The following is a 6,286-nucleotide window of genomic DNA, read 5'->3' as shown; positions in this document are numbered from 1 at the left end:
CTTGTCTTGTTGCTCCTCTCTCATGATTCTTTGATCTTCTCTAATTTCATGGAGGAGAATGGAGTGTTCTTGGTGCTCCACCCTTAGTTGTCCCATGTTGGAACTTAGTTCTCCTAGGGAGGTGTTTACTTGCTCCCAATAGTCTTGTGGAGGAAAGTGCATCCCTTGAGGCATCTCAGGGATCTCTTGATGAGAGGGGTCTCTTGTGTACTCCATCCTTTTCTTGGTGATGGGCTTGTCCTCATCAATGGGGGTATCTCCTTCTATGTCAACTCCAACTGAATAACAGAGGTGACAAATGAGATGAGGAAAGGCTAGCCTTGCCAAGGTGGAAGGCTTGTCCGCCACTTTATAGAGTTCTTGGGCTATAACCTCATGAACTTCCACTTCTTCTCCAATCATGATGCTATGAATCATGATGGCTCGGTCTAGAGTAACTTCGGACCGGTTGCTAGTGGGAATGATTGAGCGTTGAATGAACTCTAACCATCCTCTAGCCATGGGCCTGAGGTCATGCCTTCTCAATTGAACGGCTTGCCTCTTGAATCTCTCTTCCATTGTGCGCCCTCTTCACATATACTGTGAGGACTTGGTCCAACCTTTGATCAAAGTTGACCCTTCTTGTGTAAGGATGTCATCTCCTTGCATCATAGGCAAGTTGAACGCCAACCTTACACTTTCCGGACTAAAATCCAAGTATTTCCCCCGAACCATAGTAAGATAATTCTTTGGATCCGGGTTCATACTTTGATCATGGTTCTTTGTGATCCATGCATTGGCATAGAACTCTTGAACCATCAAGATTCCAACTTGTTGAATGGGGTTGGTAAGTACTTCCCAACCTCTTCTTCGGATCTCATGGCGGATCTCCGGATATTCACCCTTTTTGAGTGAAAAGGGGACCTCGGGGATCACCTTCTTCAAGGCCACAACTTCATAGAAGTGGTCTTGATGCACCCTTGAGATGAATCTATCCATCTCCCATGACTCGGAGGTGGAAGCTTTTGCCTTCCTTTCCTCTTTCTAGAGGTTTCTCCGGCCTTGGATGCCATAAATGGTTATGGAAAACGAAAAAGCAACGCTTTTACCACACCAAACTTAAAAGGTTTGCTCGTCCTCGAGCAAAAGAAGAAAGAAGAGAGTAGAAGAAGAAGAAATGAGGGAGAAGGGAATGGCTTAGTGTATTCGGCCAAAGAAGGGGGAGAAATGGTGTTTAGGTTGTGTGAAAATGAAGAAGTGAAGAAGGGTATTTATAGGAGAGAGGGGAGATGGAGTTCAGCCATGTAGGGTGGGTTTGGGAGGGAAAGTGGTTTGAATTTGAAGGGTGAGGTTGGTGGGGATTATGAAGGATGGATGTGAGTGGTGAAGAGAAAGATGGGATTTGATAGGTGAGGGGTTTTTAGGGAAGAGGTATTGAGGTGATTGGTGAATGGGGGAAGAAGAGAGAGGGTGGTGGTGGGTAGGTGGGGGTCCTGTGGGGTCCACAGATCCTGTGGTGTCAAGGAAAAGTCATCCCTGCACCAAAAGTTGCTCAAAATCACGTTTTGAGCTATTTCTGGCGTTAAACGCCGGGCTGGTGCCCATTCCTGGCGTTTAACGCCAGGTTCTTGCCCTTTTCTGGCGTTTAACGCCAGTCTGGTGCCCCTTTCTGGCGTTAAACGCTCAGAATGGTGCCAGACTGGGCGTTAAACGCCCAACTGCTAGGCTTACTGGCGTTTGAACGCCAGCAACATCTTCCTCCAGGGTGTGCTGTTTTTCTTCCTGTTTTTCATTTTGTTTTTGCTTTTTTATTGATTTTGTAACTTCTTATGATCATCAACCTACAAAAAAAATATAAAATAACAAAAGAAAATATATAAAATATAATCATTGGGTTGCCTCCCAACAAGCGCTTCTTTAATGTCAGTAGCTTGACAGATGGCTCTCATTGAGCCTCACAGATACTCAGAGCAATGTGGGAACCTCCCAACACCAAACTTAGAGTTTGAATGTGGGGGTTCAACACCAAACTTAGAGTTTGGTTGTGGCCTCCCAACACCAAACTTAGAGTTTGACTTTGGGGGCTCTATTTGTCTCTAATTTGAGGAAGCTCTTCAAGCTTCATCTCCATGGTGACAGAGGGATATCCTTGAGCCTTAAACACAAAGGATTCTTCATTCATTTGAATGATTAGTTCACCTCTATCAACATCAATCACAGCCTTTGCTGTGGCTAGGAAGGGTCTGCCAAGGATGATGGTTTCATCCATGCACTTCCCAGTCTCTAGGACTATGAAATCAGTAGGGATGTAATGGTCTTCAACTTTTACCAAAACATTCTCTACAAGTCCATGAGCTTGTTTTCTTGAGTTGTCTGCCATCTCCAATGAGATTCTTGCAGCTTGTACCTCAAAGATCCCTAGCTTCTCCATTACAGAGAGAGGCATGAGGTTCACACTTGACCCTAAGTCACACAGGGCCTTCTTGAAGGTCATGGTGCCTATGGTACAAGGTATGGAAAACTTCCCAGGATCTTGTCTCTTTTGAGGTAATTTCTGCCTAGACAAGTCATCCAGTTCTTTGGTGAGCAAGGGAGATTCATCTTCCCAAGCCTCATTTCCAAATAACTTGTCATTTAGCTTCATGATTGCTCCAAGATATTTAGCAACTTGTTCTTCAGTGACATACTCATCCTCTTCAGAGGAAGAATACTCATCAGAGCTCATGAAAGGCAGAAGTAAGTCCAATGGAATCTCTATGGTCTCATTTTGAGCCTCAGATTCCCATGGTTCCTCATTGGGGAACTCAGAGGAGGTTGGTGCACGCCCATTGAGGTCTTCCTCAGTGGCGTCCACCTCCTCTCTTTCCTCTCCATATTCGGCCATGGTTATGGCTTTGCACTCTCCTTTTGGATTTTCTTCTGTATTACTTGGGAGAGTGCTAGGAGGGAGTTCAGTAACTTTCTTGCTCAGCTGACCCACTTGTCCTTCCAAATTTCTGATGGAGGACCTTGTTTCATTCATGAAACTTTGAGTGGTTTTGATTAGATCAGAGACCATTGTTGCTAAGTCAGAGGTATTCTGCTTAGAACTCTCTGTCTGTTGCTGAGAGAGATGATGGAAAAGGCTTGTTATTGCCAAGCCTGTTTCTTCCACCATTATTGTTATTGAAACCTTGTTGAGGTCTCTCTTGATTCTTCCATGAGAAATTTGGGTGATTTCTCCATGAAGAATTATAGGTGTTTCCATAGGGTTCTCCTAGGTAATTCACCTCTTCCATTGAAGGGTTCTCAGGATCATAAGCTTCTTCCTCAGATGAAGCTTCCTTAGTACTGCCAGGTGCATTTTGCATTCCAGACAGACTTTGAGAAATCAAATTGACTTGTTGAGTCAATATCTTGTTCTGAGCCAGTATGGCATTCAGAGTGTCAATCTCAAGAACTCCTTTCTTCTGACTAGTCCCATTGTTCACAGGATTTCTTTCAGAAGTGTACATGAATTGGTTATTTGCAACCATTTCAATTAGCTCTGAGCCTCTGTAGGCGTCTTCTTCAAATGAAGAGATCCTCCAGCAGAGCTATCCAAAGACATCTTGGATAGTTCAGAGAGACCATCATAGAAGATACCTATGATGCTCCATTCAGAAAGCATGTCTGAGGGACATCTTCTGATTAATTGTTTGTATCTTTCCCAAGCTTCATAGAGGGATTCTCCATCCTTCTGTCTAAAGGTTTGGACTTCCACTCTAAGCTTACTCCATTTTGAGGTGGAAAGAACTTTGCCAAGAAGGCATTGACTAGCTTTTTCCAAGAGTCCAGGCTGTCTTAGGTTGTGAGTCTAACCATATTCTAGCTCTGTCTCTTACAGCAAAGGGAATAGCATCAGTCTGTAGACCTCAGGGTCAACCCATTAGTCTTGACTGTGTCACAGATTTGCAAGAACTCAGCTAAAAACTGATGAGGATCTTCCATTGGAAGTCCGTGGAATTTGCAATTCTGTTGCATTAGAAAAACTAATTGAGGCTTAAGCTCAAAGTTGTTTGCTCCAATGGCAGGGATAGAGATGCTTCTCCCATAGAAGTTGGGAGTAGGTGCAGTAAAGTCACCCAGCACCTTCCTTGCATTGTTGGCATTGGTGTTGTTTTCGGCTGCCATGTGTTCTTCTTCTTTGAAGAATTCGGTCAGGTCCTCTAAAGAGAGTTGTGCCTTGGCTTCTCTTAGCTTTCGCTTCAAGGTTCTCTCAGGTTCAGGGTCAGCTTCAACAAGAATGCCTTTGTCTCTGCTCCTGCTCATATGAAAGAGAAGAGAAAAAGAAAATGTGGAATCCTCTATGTCACAGTATAGAGATTCCTTGAGGTGTCAGAGGAAAAGAAAAATAGAAGAAAAGAAGGTAGAAGAATTCGAACTTGATTAGATAGAGTTTGAATTGTGCATTAAGAAGGAGTAGTACTCCATAAATAGAAGGATGTGGGAGGAGAGGAAGAAGATTTTCGAAAATTCAATTAAAAAGATTTTGAAAACATTTTGAAAAACACTTAATTGATTTTCGAAAATAAAAGTAAGAAAGAAATCAAGTGATTTTTGAAAAAGAAATTGGGATTAGAAATCAAAAAGATTTGATTGAAAACTATTTTGAAAAGATGAGGTTAAGAAGATATGATAGTTTTAAAGAGATGTGATTGAGAAGATATGATTTGAAAACAAATTTGAAAAAAAAAAGATTTGATTTTGAAAATTAGTGACTGCCTAACAAGAAAAGATATGATTCAAACATTAAACCTTTCTCAACAGAAAAGGCAACAAATTTGAGATGTTCAATCAAATCATTAATTGTTAGTAAGTATCTTTGAAAAGGAAAGAAATTGATTTTGAAAACATTTGATTGAAAAGATATGATTTGAAAAAGATTTGATTTTGAAAAACTTTGAAAACTTGAAAAAAAAATTGATTTGAAAACAAAATCTTCCCCCTACCACCATCCTGGCGTTAAACGCCCAGAATGGTATACATTCTGGCGTTTAACGCCCAAAATGCACCCTTTTTGGGCGTTAAACCCAACCAGGTACCCTGGCTGGCGTTTAAACGCCAGTCTGTCTTCTTCACTGGGCATTTTGAATGCCCAGCTTTTTCTGTATAATTCCTCTGCAGTATGTTCTGAATCTTCAATTCTCTGTATCATTGACTTGAACAGACACAAATTAGAAATATTTTGGGTTTTTAATAATCAAAATGCAACAAGAATGAAATAACAATGCATGCAAGACACCAAACTTAGCAGTTTGTATACTACTGACACTAATGAGAATGCATATGAGACACACAAAACACTCAAGTCAATTGAATTCAAAGATTAGAACACGAAAATCATCAAGAATTACTTGAAGACCATTAAGACACATGAATGAATGCATGCAATTGACACCAAACTTAAGATGAGACACTGAACTTAAGCAAGAAACATCAAATATTTTTGGTTTTTATGATTTTGTAATTTTTTGTGTTTTCGAAAATTAAGTGGAAAAAGGTATCAAAATTCTTAATGAGAATTCTAGGAATCAGTGCAATGCTAGTCTAAGACTCCGGTCCAGGAATTAGACATGGCTTCACAGCCAGCCAAGCTTTCAAAGAAAGCTTCGGTCCAAAACACTAGACATGGCCAAAGGCCAGCCAAGCCTTAGCAGATCACTGCTCCAAAAGCAAGATTGATAAAAATCATCAAGCTCTTGTGATGATAAGTGAAACCTCGGTCCAATGGAATTAGACATGGCTCTCAGCCAGCCAGATTTCAACAAATCATCATGAAACTCTAGAATTCATCTTCAAGAATTTCGAAAAAAAATACCTAATCTAAGCAACAAGATGAACCGTCAGTTGTCCATACACGAACAATCTCAGGCATTGTTACCAAAAGCTTGCTCAAAACTTGAACAATCCCGGCAACGGCGCCAAAAACTTGATGCGCAAAATTGTGATCACTACAACTTCACACAACTAACCAGCAAGTGCACTGGGTCGTCCAAGTAATACCTTACGTGAGTAAGGGTCGATCCCACGGAGATTGTTGGTATGAAGCAAGCTATGGTCACCTTGTAAATCTCAGTCAGGCAGACTCAAATGGATATGGTGATAAACGAAAATAACATAAAGATAAAGATAGAGATACTTATGTAATTCATTGGTAGGAACTTCAGATAAGCGTATGAAGATGCCTTCCCTTCCGTCTCTCTGCTTTCCTACTGTCTTCATCCAATCCTTCTTACTCCTTTCCATGGCAAGCTTATGCAAGGGTTTCACCGTTGTCAGTGGCTAC

General features: G+C 41.3%; 1 non-coding gene across 1 annotated transcript; it reads left to right on the top strand.

The window, feature by feature from the left end:
* The first annotated feature begins 3,622 nt into the window (after window positions 1–3,622).
* LOC130959995 (small nucleolar RNA R71) lies at window positions 3,623–3,730 on the top strand. The gene has a single exon (XR_009078962.1). It is a non-coding gene; the product is annotated as a small nucleolar RNA R71 (small nucleolar RNA).
* Window positions 3,731–6,286: the final 2,556 nt, after the last annotated feature.

The sequence above is a fragment of the Arachis stenosperma genome, unplaced genomic scaffold, assembly GCF_014773155.1.
Source record: "Arachis stenosperma cultivar V10309 unplaced genomic scaffold, arast.V10309.gnm1.PFL2 arast.V10309.gnm1.Scaffold_100029, whole genome shotgun sequence".
In the NCBI taxonomy this organism is placed as follows: domain Eukaryota; kingdom Viridiplantae; phylum Streptophyta; class Magnoliopsida; order Fabales; family Fabaceae; genus Arachis; species Arachis stenosperma.
The sequence above is the reverse complement of the archived record's forward strand: the minus strand, read 5'-3'. Positions and strand labels throughout refer to the sequence as shown.